We start from the raw sequence: 20,812 nt of genomic DNA on the forward strand, positions 1-20,812 counted from the left end.
CTGTGGGATCATAGATGAGATGAATCTGTGCTGCACTTTATGCACATGCTCAGTAGTGACCAGTGCTGTGGGATCATAGATGAGATGAATCAGTGCTGCACTTTATGTATATGCTCAGTAGTGACCAGTGCTGAGTGGTCGAAGATGACTCTGTGCTGCACTTTATGTACATGCTCAGTAGTGACCAGTGCTGTGGAGTCATAGATGAGATGAATCTGTGCTGCACTTTATGCACATAATAATAATAATAATAATCTTTATTTATATAGCGCTAACATATTCCGCAGCGCTTTACAGTTTAACAGTTTCAAAACACAAGTCATAAGTAACAACGTTAACAATACAATAATTAAAGCAAAATAAGATGAAATAAGACGACCCTGCTCGTGAGAGCTTACAATCTACAATGAGGTGAGGGAGATACAAAGTACAGGTGTGTATTTACAATGGTGTATTTACAATGAAGGTCCAGCCATCTTGCGGGAGTGAAGGATGGATGGAGATAGTGAATGGGCTACACACGCACACTTACACAGAGAATGACTTTGATTAGTGAATGTGATAGGCCGCTCTGAACAGGTGTGTTTTGAGGGAGCGCCTGAAACTGTGCAAATTGTGGATAGTCCTGATGTCTTGGGGTAGAGCATTCCAGAGGATAGGAGCAGCACGGGGGAAGTCTTGGAGTCGGGAGTGGGAGGTACGGATTAGTGCAGAGGTTAGTCGAAAGTCGTTTGCAGAGCGCAGCGATCGGCTAGGCCGATAGACAGAAATGAGAGAAGAGATGTAAGGGGGTGCTGCACTGTGGAGAGCTTTGTGGGTGAGAACAAGTACTTTGAATTGGATCCTATAATGAATGGGCAGCCAATGTAAGGACTGGCGAAGAGCGGACGCGTCCGAGTACCGATTAGCCAGATGGACGATCCTGGCCGCTGCATTAAGTATGGACTGGAGAGGGGATAGTCGAGTGACGGGGAGGCCAATTAATAGAGCATTGCAGTAATCCAGGCGAGAGTGGATCAATGCAACAGTGAGAGTTTTTGTTGTTTCCATAGTGAGAAAAGGGCGGATTCTAGAGATGTTCTTTAGGTGTAAGCAGCAAGAGCGGGCAAGGGATTGTATATGGGATGTGAAGGAGAGATTGGTGTCAAACATAACACCCAGACAGCGCGCCTGCTGCCGGGGTGTTATTGTGGTACCACCCACGGAGAGGGAAACGTCAGATTTAGGGAGGTTAGTAGACGGCGGGAGCAGAAGAAGTTCAGTTTTGGAGAGGTTGAGTTTCAGATAGAGAGCGGACATGATATTGGAGACTGCGGACAGACAGTCACTGGCGTTCTGTAGTACAGCGGGGGTAAGGTTGGGGGAAGACGTGTATAGTTGTGTGTCATCAGCATAAAGATGGTACTGAAAGCCAAATCTGCTGATGGTCTGTCCAATTGGGGCCGTGTAGAGAGAGAAAAGAAGGGGGCCAAGGACTGAGCCCTGAGGTACCCCGACAGCAAGAGGAAGAGGAGATGACGTGGAGCCAGAGAACAAAACACTGAAGGAGCGGTCAGAGAGATAGGAAGAGAACCAGGAGAGTGCAGTGTCCTTAATGCCTAGTGACTGGAGCCTAGAGAGTAGGAGATGGTGGTCAACAGTATCGAAAGCTGCAGATAGGTCAAGAAGAATGAGCAGAGAGTGGTCACCGTTACGTTTTGCTGTCAGAAGGTCATTGGTCACTTTGATGAGTGCAGTTTCAGTCGAATGTAGGGGGCGGAAGCCGGACTGTGAAGGGTCTAGAAGGGAGTGAATGGAGAGGTAACGGGTAAGGCGGGAGTAAACTAGGCGTTCCAAAAGTTTAGAGATGAAGGGGAGATTGGAGACTGGTCTGTAGTTGTTTGTGCAGGATGGGTCGAGAGCAGGTTTCTTTAGTAATGGGGTAACGATGGCGTGTTTGAAGGAGGATGGGAAAATGCCCGAGGAGAGGGAGAGATTAAAGATTGTAGTTAGGTGGGTTGTGACGACTGGAGAGAGAGACTGGAGGAGATGTGAGGTAATGGGGTCGGTAGTGCATGTAGTCGGACGAGAAGGAGAGGAGTCTGGGGACTTCTTCTGTGATGGGATCAAATGTGGAGAGTGAGCCAGGGGAGATGCAGGAAGGGATGGGAGTCACAGCACTTGGTGGTTGGGAGCAGATTTCTTGACGGATATTATCTATTTTTTCTGTAAAGTGGGAGGCCAGGTCATCAGCACAAATGTCTGTGATAGGGGCTTGTGCTTTTGGCCTGAGGAGGGAGTGAAAAGTGTCAAAAAGTTTCTTGGGGTTGTTGGCTAGTGAGGAGATCAGGGTGGTGAAGTAAGTCTGTTTGGCAAGGTGAAGGGCAGCGTTATAGGTTCTTAACATAAATTTGAAGTGGATGAAGTCTTCTGGTGTGCGGGTTTTTCTCCATAAGTGTTCAGCACTCCTGGAGCATCGCTGGAGAAGTTGAGTTTGCGATGTGAGCCAGGGCTGTTTTACTCTGTGTTTGGAGGTTCTGAGGGTGAGGGGAGCTACTTGGTCAAGGGTGCTTCTAAGAGTGTCATTGTAGTGATGAACAGCCAGATTAGGACAGGAAAGAGAGGAGATTGGGGACAGAGATGAGTGTAGGGAATCTGAAAGTGTCTGAGGGTTAATAGCTTGTAGATTTCTGACTGTGTGGTAGGTAGGAATGAGCTGGGGTGGGTGAGGATTTGTGAGCGTGAAGGAGAGAATGTTGTGGTCAGAGAGTGGAAGCGGTGAGTTATTTAGGTGGGAGATTGAACAGAGCCGGCAGAAGACCAGATCAAGAGTGTTACCGTCCTTATGTGTCTCAGAGGTTGAAAGCTGTGAGAGGCCTAGAGAGGGGGTTAGTAATAGAAGCTGGGATGCAGATGTGGAATTAGGGCTGTTAATGGGGATGTTGAAGTCTCCCAGGATGAGGGTTGGTAGTTCTGAGGACATGAAGTGTGGCAGCCAGGCTGAAAAGTGGTCAAGGAAGTGGGTGGGTGAGCCTGGGGGCCGGTATATGACCGCTACCCTGAGGGAGAGGGGACGGAAAAGCCTGATGGTGTGGACCTCAAAAGAAGGGAATAAGAGTGATGGGACTGGGGGGATGACCTGGAAAGTGCATTGTGGGGACAGGAGTATGCCAACTCCACCACCAGGTCTGTTTGTGGGTCTCGGGGAGTGAGAGAATTGTAAGCCACCGTAGGAAATGGCAGCAGGAGAGACAGTGTCAGAATCCTGAATCCAGGTTTCGGTGAGGGCCAACAGATTAAGAGAGTTGTTCAGAAAGTAGTTGTGTAGGAAAGGAAGCTTGTTACAAGCAGACCGTGGATTCCAGAGGGCACAATGAAAAGATTGAGATGAGGTAGTGCAAGTAATGTTAATCAGATTATTGTGGTTTTGATATGAGGTAGGGTAGGGGTTGAGGTTGGGGGATGGTGGACCAGGGTTGGGGGAGATGTCCCCTGAAATCAGTAGGAGAAGGAAGATAAAGAGCCAATAGTTATTGGAATTGCAAGTAGTTTTTTTCTGCGATATGTTTGGGCAAGATGGGCTGAGGTTTCTCAGGAAGGTGAGGAGTGTGTGGGAGCTGTACATGGGAGAAGGAAGTATAGAGGGGCTGATGTGTATGAGTCGTGATGGAGGGGGGATAGGGTGATGAATGTGGATGGCAGGGGAACACAGGAGGATAAAAATAAAGCACATGGTTAAAGGGGAAGGCAAAGTGTGGGTTACCTGACTCCTGCCCTGACTAACTGCCATATATAACTGCCGTTTTGCTGGATGCTTATCTTCTGTGATGCTTTGCTTATGGGATGCTTGCGTGCTGTACCCCACACTGCGTGCTTCCCCTTAGCAACTACTACATATATAGGCCACACTACAGGGTCAGGAGAGAGGGATTGTGGGAGCTGGTTGGGTATAATTTGGCAGCTGGGGCCAGCACACCAGGGGATGGTTAGATGATCAAAGGCACTAGACCAAGATGTGGCAATATGCTATAGCACCTTCCACCTGATAAGATCTAGAAAGGCCCCAGTCACAGATCTAAAGCAGTAAGTATTACATACAGTGCAACAAATGAATTATACCAAAGCTTTAGCAAGCACATTTAAATATGCAGCAAAATGGTAAAGCTGCAGAAGTATGGAGTTTTACCATTTGGATATATTACAGCAGAGAATAGAGGCAGCAGAGGTGGGAAGTTGTATCATTCAGGCTGCTTGCTAGCAGTGAATGGAGTAAATACATGCAGGGTGGCTCAGTTGATTACCAAGTAATCAGTAGTGACCAGTGCTGAGGTGTCATAGATGACATGAATCTGTGCTGCACTTTATGTACATGCTCAGTAGTGACCAGTGCTGTGGGGTCATAGATGAGATGAATCTGTGCTGCACTTTATGTACATGCTCAGTAGTGACCAGGGCTGTGGAGTCATAGATGAGATGAATCTGTGCTGCACTTTATGTACATGCTCAGTAGTGACCAGGGCTGTGGGGTTGTAGATGAGATGAATCTGTGCTGCACTTTATGTACATGCTCAGTGGTGACCACTGCTGTGGAGTCGGAAGTCGGGGAAATTGAGGAGTCGGAGTCAGGGTTGAAGGTTTGGCTCACTGACCCCACAGCCCTGATTTTATCACAGAGTGGTGAGTGCCCCAATCGTCCTTACTAGTGATGAGCAAACATGCTCTGGTAAGGGTCTAATCCGAGCACGCTCGGATTAGACCCGAGGGTACATAGCTGCCCTCCGTTGGCTGACAAATGTCTTTTTTCAGCCTTGCTAACTATGTTACTATAAAAACTGTCATACTGGTGGGTGCCTCAGCTACTTTTGTGACTTGTCTCACTGACATATGGTAAGAGCCTAAGAGGTATTGGTCAGGAAATCCCCCACCAAAGGGACATGAGTGCATTGTATTGAGAGGGAAAGTACCTGGAGCACCACATGTAGATGGAGCACACGTGTTCCTCACAATGAACCCACCAGTTTAGGCCAACGTTAGGTTTCCCTCAGTGAAGCGCTGTCTGGGGGAGCAGGCGACTGCCCAGGGTCTCTCTCTCTCATGAAGGGAGGTGTGATTGCTCATTTCCTGTGTTTGGAGAATGAGGTTGTTTTCTGCGGCTCTTACTGAGGCTTGTGTGGGTGTTGAGAACCTAAGTCTTACTCAGGGGAACTCTCCATAACCTCCTCACCTACACAGGATGAACATCCATTGCTTTTTCACTCACACGTGGGCTGTGCAAAGCTTTTGTTTGAGATTGCACTTAGTCACTGGCTTGTGAAATCCTGTAAGTGACGTCCCATTCATGTCTGTGTGCAGTCTGTGTAGACTTTCACTGCAGTCTGCACCTTCTGTGTTTGCGTAGGGTTATTCAGTGTCCCTTCCTTTCTCCTTTTCTGTCATCCCTAGGGTCTGCTTTATGGGATCAGCTTGACTTCGGATTTGTTCTAAAGCTGCCTAGCTAATATTGGAAAACCAAAAAATTGAAAACCATAAAGGTACAAAGGGGGATCAAGGGTAAATTTAATAAGGAAAAAGGATATAAATGGCTATCAAGAAATTATCAGTAGTACCACACGGATTACTATCCTTCGCCTATTAATAACTATAAGTGTAGATGTATAATACCGTTACTCCTTGATATAATAGAGGCTCCATGAACGATGAATAATTAGCATAAAAATTTATTTAATTTTATTAAACAACAAAATTTAGATAGTGACAACATGGAAACAAAACACGGGACAGTGAAAATATTAAATAAAACAATCATAGAATAAATCACCAAAACAAAAAGAAAAGGAAAAACATATGTCCTATGTATACAATCGTATGCCAACACGCAGTAAATGACTGCACAATGTATTCACGACGAAATACAGGCTTAAATGGCTAATTGTGCGTATTGAGGTTAGCAGCATATAAAAAGGGCAAATGTCTCTCTGTACAAAAATAGAGAAGAAAGGGAAACTGTCACACACTGCCTAACACAAAGCTGCAGCCACTCTCAGTAAGGTTGAGTACTCCCCTTTTACCATATCTGGCACAGCCATAGTAAAACACCTAGATAAAGTAAATGGCTGTGTCATGAACAGCATTGCATAAATGGCACAGGTGGGAGCAAATAGGTAAATACAATATTAGATTAGTTACCTTCAGTCATGATATAATAGGGAGTGGGTGCAGCAGGCACGTGTGGGACACCGGGAGCCTCAAAGAGAGACATTTGCCCTTTTTATATGCAGTCATTTACTGCGTGTTGGCATACAATTGTATACATAGGACATATGTTTTTCCTTTTCTTTTTGTTTTGGTGATTTATTCTATGATTGTTTTATTTAATATTTTCACTGTCCCGTGTTTTGTTTCCATGTTGTCACTATCTAAATTTTGTTGTTTAATAAAATTAAATAAATTTTTATGCTAATTATTCATCGTTCATGGAGCCTCTATTATATCAAGGAGTAACGGTATTATACATCTACACTTATAGTTATTAATAGGCGAAGGATAGTTATCCGTGTGGTACTACTGATAATTTCTTGATAGCCATTTATATCCTTTTTCCTTATTTAATTTACCCTTGATCCCCCTTTGTACCTTTATGGTTTTCAATTTTTTGGTTTTCTATGTTTGTGGTCTAGAGGTTTTCCTCCACCTGACCATGTGGAATTTTATTTTGGTTATCTAGCTAATATTGGGCCTCTGATGTGATATTATATGATCTGTGCTTACAAAGCTCTGCCAACTTCACAAGCAGAATCTCAGCATAGACCAAGGTGGATGCCTAGCCCATAGACCACATGTAGCATCCCCGAGTCTGTCTGGGTTAACAGCCATCTTCTTCTTTCCTTCATACATCAGTCTTAGGTAGGGTTCACATCATGGTTTCGTGGCTCCATGTTCAGTGTCTCCATCTGGGCCTAAGTCCGACCCCTGCAAAACTGGCATATGTGTTGATGGCACATCATTGACAGTAATGATGCAGACGGGGTCACAATGTGCTCTGTCGTACATCTTTTTCAGACATATGCACCTAGTTGAGGCTGGTGGCAAGCTGTAGTTTACTGTGTTTTGGTGCCTGCCTCCCAGAGGCATATACAACCATAAATGGTGTACGACAGAGCATCATTACTGTCAATGGCACCGTCGGCACATATGATCGAATCCAGTTTTGGAGCTGTTCGGACGTAATCCTCGATGGAACCGCTGAACGTAGGGTAAAACACCATGTGAGCATACTCTTTGACTGCAGTACGATGGTGTACACCACAAAAGTATAATATATCAAGTTGTGTTTGCACTCAGTGATTAAAAACATTGTTAATTAAATAAAACAAAGCATTACTCAACTGCTTAGTCCACGGCAGCTCCAACATTGACACGCCTGTGGTCTTCGCCTCCCTGCCCACGTGAATTTGGGAAGCACATGGGCCAATGTTATTAAATAGAGGTGATCAGATGACAGATTATAGTATCTTCCATTTTTTAGGATGAGACCCACCTATTTATGTCTATAGTAGAGGAAAAAATGGACCCCGTACACATGGATGGGTCTTGTAAACTTCATTAAATGTTAATATGTAAAAACAGAAGTTAAAAAAAAAAAACGCGTATGAAGGACACATAGATGGCATTTGGATGAAAAAAAGAAAATCATCCATTTTTTTTTTTTTCTGGATGAAAAACAGACGATATTTCAGACTTTCATCAGAACCTGGACCTAGTGCATTGATTTATGTTGTTTGATAGGTTTGGTGCACCTTTAGACTAGTCTTGAGTTTACGCAACCTATTATTCAGCTAAGATTTCTAGTCACGGTGTCAGATGTTAGGCCACACTCCTTTTCGGCCAGACCACAATCCCGTTGTCAAACATGGCTCCTAGAGTATATTCACAGAAAACAAATACAGGCCTAATAAAGGCTCTTCCCATTGATCTATAAATCCTACAAAAAATTGAAGTAAACGCCTAGTAGAAATAAGCTATAATCCATCTTTATTCAAAAAAGCATGTTTTTTAAAAAGTGAACAATGGAGATACACATGCAAAAAAGACTACTATCACAAGTCACAACAAGTACAGTAGAGAGGTCATTGTGTAGAAAGTCACACCAGGGAAACTGTACCTGACCTGTGAGCAGTCCTTACGCCCCGACGCGCGTTTCGCGTATAGCTTCTTCCTTATGGGGGTAAGTGTCGACACTCTCTATTGATACAAAATCTACATTAATCTCAAGCTGCTGGGCACTGTTTGCACTTTGCAGACCTAATCAATATCTTTTCACACTACTAAGATATATATTGAATCTAATTCTTATGCACTTTGCTTTGCACATTTGCACTCTATAGAGGTGCTTACCATCTGATATATAAAACAGCATTTTTGTTTTTTTCTTTTGCTGCTATGCACTATTGCACTTTGCAAGCTGTATGTTAAATAATCTATTATTGGTACATTTTCTGATGGTGTGCACGGCTATATATATGCAGGAGAGGTTTTCTAACATTAATGAGTTATTATAATCTAACTATTTATTGTGTGGGCACCTGTGTGTTTTTCAGTATATAGGGATTAATTTATACATGTTGTAGGCTTATTTTTTCACCACCTGTATTATATAAAAATATCTACTCAGTGCTGAATTAATGGTTTGTAACACCTTGAATAGTGTAAAACTGTACTTGTTGTGACTTGTGATAGTAGTCTTTTTTGCATGTGTATCTCCATTGTTCACTTTTTAAAAAACATTCTTTTTTGAATAAAGATGGATTATAACTTATTTCTACTAGGCATTTACTTCATTTTTTTGTAGGATTTATGGCTCCTAAAGTGTCTAAAACACATAATACATATGGTAGAAGTTGTGAAAGACAGTTTTCTTTGCGCCAGTTGTCCCAAAATGTGCCAGGTGAAATGTGTCCTCCTGGAGCCTGATCCCACGTGTAGTTATAGCAAATGTGAGAGGTATCAGTAATACTAAATATGTTACCATCTGGATTGATTGCACCTTTTTCTTGAAAAATGGCTTGCACTTTTATTTTGGTGGGCTTCTGTGGTTAGATATTGAGGATATGAGGTGGCCATAGTAAAACGAGTGGTGAGCAAGACAAAGCTCTTTCTCCCGCAGAAGCAGAAGTGCCATTGATAAATCTTCCCATCAAATGACTGAACTCTCTTTATTAACATCCTCTATCTGAGCTGTACAGAACAATCTGGCCGCTCTCCCGTCCTGTACCCAGAGAACGCCTCGCAGCAGACATAATACTGTAAACATTTAGACTGTCAGTTGTGATGACATGATTTCCCATAACCTTGATCTTCTACCACAATCCATCCCTTCTAAGTTCCCCATTAGTAAAGCGTGACTCTGAGGATGAAGAGTGAAGACAGCAGGTAACATCTAGAACTCCCTTTCTGACTTCACTATCATTCTTGAAGGTAAGCGCTCACATTTTACAGCAAGAATACACACCTTAAATTCCCGCTTTATTTCCCCCATGCACCTATTAAGTCAGGAAACAATATGGGCGCCTATAGTTCTGTAGGATTTTGTTCAAGCATATAATTCTCTGCTTTAACACCATATCTCTTATTGATTGTGTATGTCTACTCTTATGGGGAGTCTTATCAGCACAGAATGATTGCTACTGTTCAAACTAATCACAGGTGCTCGGTGCACCCTTGGCGTGGCCAAGCGGTTATGTGTATCTTCCTGGTAACTTGTCGTTCATCGATCTCTGCCTTCCTCGACATTGAGTGAGTAATCTGTATTTACAAAAACTAGAGGAATGCTGCGTAGATAGATGAAAAAGAAGTAGGTTGTAATGTGCATTAAAATGTTTGGCCACACCAAGGGTGCACCAAGTGCATGTGCTCGGTTTTATGTCATTTTGTGCTTACAGAATCCCATTAAAAGTATAATCCCAAATGGCATATCTATGGGATCTGATGTAAATGTTTGATAGACGCCTTTCTCATCTTTGGGGCCCACACTCATCGCAATAGTGAGACCTTGCCTCGAGCTGCTGTGAATGGCGAGGTGTCTGCAACTTCATGGCTTTCTCCAGTAACTTTTCTAGCGGAGTTCTGATATTTTGACTTTTAGGCTGAGTGCAGACGGAGTTTTGAGCCCTGCGGATTTTTCCGTGCAGAATGGAAGAAAACCGCAGGTCAAATGACCTGCATTTTTCCTGCGGATTTCTTCCATTTTTCACGCGGTTTTCATGCGGTTTTTGTGCGGTTTTCCATTGCGGGGTTTCCCCCTGTGGATTTGGTGACAGGGGGGATGGAAAACCGCACAAAAGAAGTAACATGCTGCAGATTTTGTACCGCAGGAAAGCCGTGCGGAAAAATCCGCAGCGTCTGCACAGCTTTTTTTTTTTTCCATTCATTTTAAAGGTACTGTACATCACAATGTGGATATGCAACGTTTCTGCGCGGTAAAATCCGCTGCGGAAACGCTGCAAATCTGCATCGTGTGCACATGGCCTTAGTAGAACACTTGAAAGAGCAATGCATGTAAATCCTCCTCTCCACTGACAGCAACAGGTCGTCTTTCTCAAGATGGGTGCAGATCTCCGACTTAGGACCCGTGTACATCCACCATTTATGGCATAGCCTGCCATAATGGCGGTAAGCGGACTACCCCTTATCCAATGTCAGATTTTCAGTTCCATCATATACTATGAATTCCTGCCATGTTCATAGAGAAGACCACTCCTCTTGAAGACCATGAGAGACATTGATTAACGGTCAGCTAGACCTTGCTGTCACCGCTTGCAGTTGATCACATGTGAACAAAATGAGTTTAACTGTGCTAGAAGACAAGACCGCGTTACATTAGCCCCAGTCATGCAAGGCTTTCCCAAAGATTGCTGCGTAATACTGCTGTGCCAAATGCTGCCATGTGTCAGTGTCTTGGTAAGAAGTCCTGCCTGTGAAAGTTGTGTGTGAGTCAGCTGACACAGCGAGTGACACTGCTGTATAAACTCTTCTGTATACTGTGCACACAGATATGGTGGATTGTGATTGTTATTGGGCTCATTCACAGAAAGTGAGGTAAGCTGCTCTCTGTGGAGGAAATGAGTCACCCGACCATTCCTCGCACTGCAGTGGGGGATGAAGAGGAAGTGAATGGGAGCAGCAGTGGGAGGATTACCCTGCAGAGCAGTGCGCTCTATCAGGAGCCTCTCGTGAGACCGCAGGACAACCTCACCTGGCTGGTGAAGAATAACTTCTGGCGGATTTAGCATGATTGCTGTCACTGGCCCTAACATCTGATTAAGGGAACACTATTAAATACTTTTTTTTAGAATAATTGTAAATTAGCACAATTATAATATTTTTTTTAAACTAAATTAACTACATGTTCTACTCTCACACTGGCCACTAGAGCTTGCTAAGACTCATCCTTCCTGTTGTTTTAGGAAACAACATATGTACATTGGCCACAATGAACAAACTCTAACCGTCTTTTGTATTGATGCATCTAGTGAGCATGTGCAGAAGTCATTGTGAAGGGAGGGGGCGCAGGGTCAGCTTTGACATCACATATTGTTATTGATGGATTCTGTGTTATCAGCTGTGCCTAGAGGTGTTATCTGTCATTGTCATTCTGCATGTGATGATACTGAGCCTGCTGAAAATTCTTCCAGAAAGAGCAGGCAGTAGGAGTCTAAAAATGCAAAAAGTGACAGGTGTGAAAATTACAAATTACCCATTTTTTTAACATAGATTTTAATATGGCAAAAAAAAACCCCAGTCGTTTTGGATTAAGCTAGATTTCCTTGAAAAGTAGTGTTTCTTAGGCTAAACATTCCAGTGAAATGTGCTAAATTTATTAAGAGAAGCGTGTCTCTTAATAACTTTGGCGCATCTTGGCCTGCTTAAGTGAATTGGTCACGTTGTCCTGTTACTTCAGCTTTCTTCACGCATTGACAGAACTTCTGTCCCAAAAATGGCAGCTCATGGAGGAGCATGTGAGCGGTCCATCCAGTGATTCTGTGGGCTTCTCACAGTCTGTGCTCCAAAGTCCATCCGAAGTCCACATCACTGCACCCGCTGAGCTTAGCTTTGTCTTTCGTTCCTCTTCAATCAATGGATTTAAGTGAAAACTCAGTAAAAACATATACACAGTGTTATGCCTAGTTTACAGCCTGAAGGGCCTGTGATGTAGTATTTGTGGTATTATTTGAATCACTTAAAGGTGTTTTGCATCTTCAGTTTGTTTTGACCCCATCACCCTACCCAATTTTAAGCTAATATCAGCGGTCCTCATCTTCCCCAGCTCCAGGGATGGCTCTCCTCCGCCACTGCTCCAGGTGATTGTTTACAGGCTTCAGCGATGATGTCACGACTGCAACGGCGTTGACCACTGCAGCCAGTCACTTGGCTTAGCAAGTCTACTGATGTAAACAGCACAAGCTGCTGAGCCCAGTGATTGGTTGCAGCGCTGGAGCTGGGCAAGATGAGGACAGCTGATATTATTATTACAAAGGGAAAGCTGATGGAGTGAGAACATTTGAAGATGGAAAACCCCTTTAAAGATTGTTTGCATGAATGTAGCAGGTCACAGGCCAGTCACATGAATATGTGATGTAGCCATTGTCTTGCTCCACAGAACAGATGAGGCTAGTATGAGACCCGTGCCTATAGCGATTGCTTGTGTGCACTAGACGTGCTCTGGTCAGTGCTGCGCATGTGCTGTCCGTTGTGTGCACGGAACAGCACACGGACTGAATTACGTTGGTCACGGCATAGCCTTAGGTACAATCCTGCCCGAACACTTGTTTGTCCCGATACATGGGATGCTGTAGGTAAACAGTAAATATATGAAGACTTTTTTTCCCTAAGAAATATCTGTTTGTTTCATCCACAGTGCACAGTTTTGTAAGTGTCCCTCTAATCCCTTTTCTCTTGCTATACAGGGTACGAGAATGGTTAAATCTTCTCCCTAGTGAAACATTGTAAGCGTGGAGTCTAGTTCCGACTCGTATAATAAAGCTGCGGCGAATAATCACCGGCGGCTCGGAAGAAAGTATGTTTATCATCTCAGATATTCCAGCAGTAAATAAGAATGGTGCTTCTGATTTCAGTCGTACAGTATTTGGCTGTTGCTGTCTAGTTTAGGACCACCAAGTGAGCTCCCCGCCTGGAAAACCCTCCGCGGCCCTGGGATTCTGGGTGAGAGTGTCTGATCCGGACGTTTTGTATATATGGGAGCGCACACACATTGCTCATGCAGCATCCGGGGGTCGTCTTGTATGACTCCATAGTCTGATTATAGCTTTGTTTAGCTGTGTGTCAGACTCGTGGGCACGGCCTTCACTGCTCCTCATGGATATTTAGATTGAATATATTTTTTTTAACTTTTCCATGGTTGACTGAATATATGTTTTGAAAAATGCACTTGGTTTCCTACTGACAATCTATCTGAGAGAAATGGAGAGAATATATTATAGGGTTGTGCGACTTGTCAACAAAGTACGAGAAGCATTCCATCGGGTCTTTAATGCTATTACCAGTAGTTTGAGACCTGTATCGGCGTTCTGTCTAGTGGTGGTTGTAAACAGTAGCTACTTATGATTGGCGCCTTTCTGTAGTTTTAACAAGGCCCTTAAACGCCATTTCCCATGGTGCTTTGTGCAGAGCCAGTGCTCTCTATACTCTTTTATGGAAGGGCTTTGTAACTCCGCTCTTGATGAGATGCTGAACGACCTTGAATAGAGACCTGATGTTGAGTAGACTTCCAAAAGATGATATCACGACCTGTAGCCTTTCAGAGGACCGAGCACCAGAAGACTGGCTTCCTAATCCTATAGAGAAAAATTTCCCTTTTTTAACAGTTAGTATTTTGCATTGCTTATATAGTGCTATCATATTCCACAGCTCTTTACATTCATTACCATCGCTGTCCCCATTGGGGCTCACAACCTACATTCCCTATCAGTATGTCTTTGGAGTGTGGGAGGAAACCAGAGAACCCAGAGAAAACCCACGCAACACGGGGAGAACATACAATCTCCTTGCAGATGTTGTCCTTGGTGGGTTTTGAACACAGGACCTCAGCACTGTAAGGCAACAGTGCTAACCACTGAGCCACCATAGTTGCTTTAGAGAGTATCAAACAAAAGCCCTGGACAGAGCCTTTAATAAAATACCAATAATTTGAATACATCAGGTAAATGGTAACTTGAAAAATCTTTGATACCCCACCTTCCCACAAGTTATTGCAGAAACCAGAAAAATAAGAATCGTAACAGCCCACCATAAAGCTTATAGAAATAAGTCACAGCAAGACTGATGTAAGCATAATAAGTAAGTAAAAAAACTGAGCAGAAACATACGTGTAAGCCCAGTATGTGATACAACATGGAAGGTGGGAATGTTACGTTGTAAGTTTTGAGTTACCAGAAACAACAGAGTAAGAATGGAACAGATGCAGAACAAAGACCAGCAGAGAACAAGAAGGGAAATCAGAGAGAAAATCTGTAACATGGGCCAGAGTGGACATAGTACAGAGGGGGTGTTACAGTATAAGTCATGAGTTACAAGAAGCAACAATGTAATAGACACAGATCAGGGACCAGCTGAGAAAGAAGATAAAACAGGATAAAAAAAAGTATATAGAAGATAATCTGTAATATGGGCCCGAAGCGACACAGTACGGAGAGAGTGTTATATAATTCAGTCATGAATTACAAGAAGCAAGAGTGTAAGGAAAATGTAACAGAAACAGACCAGGGAGTAGCTGAGAAAGAGAAGAAAAAAAAACAGGATAAAAAGTTAGAACAAAATTTGTAATATGGGCCAGAGACTATATAGTGAGAAGGAGTGAGGGAATAATACAGTAAGTCATGAATTACAAGAAGCAGCAGTGTAAGGAAAGTGTATCAGAAATAAAGAAGAAAAGAACCAGATAAAGAAAAGGATGGACCAAGTCTGTAGTATGGTGCCCATAGCGTTCTTGAGGTCTGTACTGTACCCCCTTTTTCATTCTTGGGCGGACGCAGGTTGTCTCCTAATAGAACTTGTAGCGTGTTCCATCACATAGCGAATTACAGAGGGTTTTCCCCTTCATTCTATGGGAGAATATTAGCCATATTAGCTGTTGTGCAAGGTCTCGCCTCTCAGAAGATAGCCCCCCTTCCTTCTTCCATACTGTGGACCGGTTACAGGTTGTATACTAGCACACCTAACAAAGAACCATTTATCATATTCTGTATGTAAATTATCAGCATGGGAATCCGATAAACTCCATGCCCTTACTATAAACAAAACACATGATAATTCCCGGGATCTCCGTTTTTCAGGTTTCCTGTGTTAGGGGTTTTGTGTTTTATGTTTAAACGTGTATGAGCGAGCTACAGGCTTGACCGGGTAGAAGGTCGCCCATGAAATGCTCGCACCGATAATCATCAGCGTGTGCTACATGTGTCCTGGAGAACTTCGTCCCATGCAGATTGTGCAGACGTCGGCGGTGACTGTTGCAGCAAAGCCTTTTGCAGTTCATAAGTGGCTGACTTGGCAACAAATGGCAAGGCTCCGCTCCACTGGATTAAGGCCAAGACTGGCAGTCGCTTGTAGGCTTTAGACGTGTTTTCTGGCAGAGGGCAAGTCCCAGCTAGCGCTCGAGCCCCTTAAAATAACTTTCTCAAATATCTGAGTATTGTGTCCTGGAGCTCAGCACATTCTCAGAAGTGTTTGCAAGTAGACTCAGAGCATCAGTCATTGAATTATTAGTCTGCTAACATTTTTTCTTGTATACGGTGTTTTTGCACATTCCCTTTATTCATATAATGACAAAAAAGCAAATTGATGTCAATTTTACAGTTTAGTTTTAAGCTTTGAAAGATCTCATTACTGGTTTAAGCAAGTAAATAATAATGTCTATCCCACTGGAAAAGCATTGACCTCAGATGTCACTGGGAACATTAAGGGTATGTGCACACGTTGCCGCTGCAGATCTGTACTGCAGTGCGCAGGCACCGGGAAAGGTCAGAGAGGCCCAGCGCCTGCGCACTGCAGTACTCTACTCTGCCCTCGACAGGGCAGATAAAGTACGCCTGCGCAGGAGCGCGAAAGAAGCAAGGAGGAGGACATCATCGCTAGCAGATGGGAGGCACCGGACCTGTGACAACCATTGGACCGGACCGCCCCCTCGGCTGAGTACAATATAACTCGTCTTTCTTATCTTTCAGGTTACATGGGGGGCTTATCTACAGTGTTACAGAATGCTGTAGATAAGCCCCTGATGACGGTGGCTGCAGCTCATAGGGCAAAAATGAGGTGACAGATTCCCTTTAAATAAAGCTGCATTGTTTTTGATACTTCTTGGTATTTGCCTTTGACAAAACTTTATTGACTTGCATAGATGCGGATTACATGCATTTTTAGTGCGTTTCCGCCGCGGTATCCGCAAGAGAAATTGACTTGTTGTGGATTTGGGAAACGCACCCCAGGTCTGTTGATGCAGCATAAAAAAGAAGCAGAGTGGGCAGGAGATTCCTATGAATCCCATCTACTTTGCTGGTACTGTAAGAAGTGGTGTAAAATATATGCACGAAAAGATCATAGTGGGAACATAGACTGAGAATGAATGGAGACGCAGTGCACATGATGGACCGCTGCTCCATTCAGTGCGAGCTCCTCAGAGCCCCGATTCTCTGGATCGGTGGGGGCCACGGCTGTCAGACCCTCAGTGATGGTAAAGTTAGTCCCTATCTAGTGGGTAAGGCCGGGGTCACACTTGCAAGAAACTCCTAGAAATACATGCAGCCATACACTCCGGTCCCGAGTGCCGGCGGCAGTGCTGGGCATTGAGGTGCGAGTTTCTCGCAATTGTGATCCCGGCCTAAGGGATACAATGTAAACTTGAGAACACCCCTTTCAGGCCTGGTTATTTAGGGCATAGTAGATCTCAGCTTCTCTGAGGTTGTCTGCAGATGGATTTTTTTTTTTTTTGTTGAGGCTTTCAAAAATGACAATTTTTTTTTTTTGGGAAATGTTCCCTCTTCAGGGAGTTTTTGGAGCAGCTTTTCATTTCTGAAGCAGTTTTCAAGAGTTTTTCATGTGTATTTGGAAATGTTATTTATTTTTTCGGCATCATTCGAATTGGTCAGTGCCTAGTTTGGAGGAGATTCCGTCAGAAGCTACTTCTGAATTGACAGCTAAGAAAACACATGCACGTTTTCTTTTTCTTTTTTTTTCACCAGGTGTTTTTCAAAATGTGAAGCAATAAAATATGACCAGCAAAGTAGATTTACAATAGACATGAATAGGAAGAGTTTTTCATGCTTTTTTACCAGCAATTTTTCCAGCTTTTTTTGGGGGGAGTGGACCTTTCCATGTCCTGGGCCCCAGGAGTGATGGGGACATGCTAATTATCTGTAATATGTGAATGATATGTCAGTGGGAATTTTCTGCATCTATAGCCCAGTGTAAGCTCTGTCTGTGACCACAAGAAAAGGAGGCAAAGCAGATCAGAAAGAAGGAGGAATCGTTGAGTTCTTTGTCGTAGCAAAGAATCCCAATATTGGGGTGTTCACATTTTACACAGGTTTGGGGTCAATGTATAGCACTGGTTAGTACTAAGGGTTAAGCACTAACAGATGGTAGTGCCATGACTTTGGTGTGATCTATGGTTTATCTTATCCGGCCATTCGTCCCTTCTCAGCTCTGTGTGACCTGTCACATTTCCTGTATCTGTGTGCTAAGTCCGCTCATGTATATATAGATTCCTCGTAGATCGGCCCTCCCATCCGTGAGGTCTGTGCAGTACCTGACCACCACCTCCTTTCTCTGCAGAGGACTCAAATAAATCATGTTGTCCTACAGAACATAATCCCAGTGTGATGCGCAGATGTACCATAATCCCAGTGTGATGTGAAGATGTACCATAATCACAGTGTGATGCACAGATGTATCCTAATCCCAGTGTGATGTGCAGATGTACCATAATCCCAATGTGATGTGCAGATGTACCATAATCCCAGTGTGATGTACAGATGTACCATAATCCCAGTATAATGTGCAGATTTACCATAATCCCAGTGTGATGTGCGGATTTACAATAATCCCAGTGTGATGTGCAGATTTGCCATAATCCCAGTATGATGTACAGATGTACCATAATCCCAGTATGATGTACAGATGTACCATAATCCCAGTATGATGTACAGATATACCATTCCTTTATTCTTCACCAATGTAACAATATCCTAATCTCAGTGTGATGTACATTTGTACCATAATCCCAGTGTGATGTACAGATGTACCATAATGCCAGTATAATGTGCAGATGTACCATAATCCCAGTATGATGTGCGGATTTACCATAATCCCAGTGTGATGTACAGATGTACCATAATCCCAGTGTGATGCGCAGATGTACCATAATCCCAGTGTGATGCACAGATGTACCATAATCCCAGTGTGATGCACTAATAATATCCTAATCCCAGTGTGATGTACATTTGTACCATAATCCCAGTGTGATGTACATTTGTACCATAATCCCAGTGTGATGTACAGATGTACCATAATCCCAGTATAATGTGCAGATTTACCATAATCCCAGTATGATGTACAGATGTACCATAATCCCAGTGTGATACACAGATGTACCATAATCCCAGTGTGATGCACAGATGTATCCTAATCCCATTGTGATGTACATTTGTACCATAATCCCAGTGTGATATACAGATGTACCATAATCCCAGTATAATGTGCAGATGTACCAGAATCCCAGTATGATGTGCGGATTTACCATAATCCCAGTGTGATGTACAGATGTACCATAATCCCAGTATGATGTACAGATGTACCATAATCCCAGTATGATGTGCAGATGTACCATAATCCTAGTATGATGTACAGATGTACCATAATCCCAGTGTGATGCGCAGATGTACCATAATCCCAGTGTGATGCACAGATATATCCTAATCCCAGTGTGATGTAAATTTGTACCATAATCCCAGTATCATGTACAGATGTTCCATAATCCCAGTGTGATGCACTAATAATATCCTAATCCCAGTGTGATGTACATTTGTACCATAATCCCAGTGTGATGTACATTTGTACCATAATCCCAGTGTGATGTACAGATGTACCATAATCCCAGTATAATGTGCAGATTTACCATAATCCCAGTATGATGTACAGATGTACCATAATCCCAGTGTGATACACAGATGTACCATAATCCCAGTGTGATGCACAGATGTATCCTAATCCCATTGTGATGTACATTTGTACCATAATCCCAGTGTGATATACAGATGTACCATAATCCCAGTATAATGTGCAGATGTACCATAATCCCAGTATGATGTGCGGATTTACCATAATCCCAGTATGATGTACAGATGTACCATAATCCCAGTATGATGTACAGATGTACCATAATCCCAGTATGATGTACAGATGTACCATAATCCCAGTGTGATGCGCAGATGTACCATAATCCCAGTGTGATGCACAGATATATCCTAATCCCAGTGTGATGTAAATTTGTACCATAATCCCAGTATCATGTACAGATGTTCCATAATCCCAGTGTGATGTGCAGATGTACCATAATCCCAGTATTATGTACAGATGTACCATAATCCTAGTATGATGTACAGATGTACCATAATCCTAGTATGATGTACAGATGTACCATAATCCTAGTATGATTTACAGATGTACCATAATCCCAGTGTGATGTGCAGATGTACCATAATCCCAGTGTCATGCGCAGATGTACCATAATCCCAGTGTCATGCGCAGATGTACCATAATCCCAGTGTGATGCGCAGATGTACCATAATCCCAGTGTGATGCGCAGATGTACCATAATCCCAGTGTGATGCGCAGATGTACCATAATCCCAGTGTGATGCGCAGATGTACCATAATCCCAGTGTGATGCGCAGATGTACCATAATCCCAGTGTGATGCACAGATGTACCATAATCCCAGTGTGATGCACAGCTATATCCTAATCCCAGTGTGATGTACAATTGTACCATAATCCCAGTGTGATGTACAGATGTTCCATAATCCCAGTATGATGTGCAGATGTACCATAATCCCAGTATGATGTACAGATGTACCATAATCCCAGTGTGATGCACAGCTATATCCTAATCCCAGTGTGATGTACAATTGTACCATAATCCCAGTGTGATGTACATTTGTACCATAATCCCAGTATAATGTACAGATTTACCATAATCCCAGTATGATGTACAGATGTACTATAATCCCAGTATGATGTACAGATGTACCATTCCTTTATTCTTCACCAATGTAATAATTCACATTAAAGGTTCATCCATTTCTGCCGTGAACCCACCAGTATATAATGCCTCTTATCCTTTTACATGTGGATTTTCTTGCGTATTTGCCTTGGCTTTTTCCTAATTCATTACATAGAGGAAAATCTGCAATAAAAATCCCCAATCTACAATTCACATGCTGCAGGTTGGCAATCTGTGCTGCACCTCAGTTTATGCCCAGAAGTTCTGCGGCTGGAAAGCGGCTTGGCTAAGCTGCAGTTTATCCGCCAGGAATGAACTGACCCTGATGCTGGAGTAAGATGTCCGTGATTTACGGTCCATGTAGAAATCACAATCCCCGGACCGACCTCATGTCTCCTAACCTGGACTAATAGCCTTGTCCTTTGTGACTTTAGGACCTTTTTGCCTGTGACTTATGGCTTCTCTTTGGACTTGCAGTGGAAGCTGTCCATTTTGGAATAAATCTTGCACATTGTGCCAGCGTGTTAGTTGTTAGGGCCACGCGTA

The 20,812-nt window shown here is 43.2% G+C and overlaps 1 protein-coding gene across 7 annotated transcripts in view; it reads left to right on the plus strand.

The window, feature by feature from the left end:
* The window catches only part of SMAD3 (SMAD family member 3), a 121,935-nt gene that overhangs the window by 69,737 nt on the left and 31,386 nt on the right, over positions 1-20,812 (plus strand). Inside the window, exon 1 of one of the 7 annotated variants that reach the window (XM_073568927.1) lies at positions 4,040-4,062. The exons of 5 other annotated variants lie outside the window; for them this stretch is intronic. The gene's annotated coding sequence lies outside the window, so the exon portion shown is untranslated. Of the gene's footprint in view, positions 1-4,039; positions 4,063-9,349; positions 9,454-20,812 lie in introns of those variants that run through there. One more of the 7 variants, XM_073568923.1, reaches the window with a different exon arrangement.

Source organism: Dendrobates tinctorius, unplaced genomic scaffold (assembly GCF_039654945.1).
Source record: "Dendrobates tinctorius isolate UK_male_01 unplaced genomic scaffold, ASM3965494v1 ptg000022l, whole genome shotgun sequence".
NCBI lineage: Eukaryota > Metazoa > Chordata > Amphibia > Anura > Dendrobatidae > Dendrobates > Dendrobates tinctorius.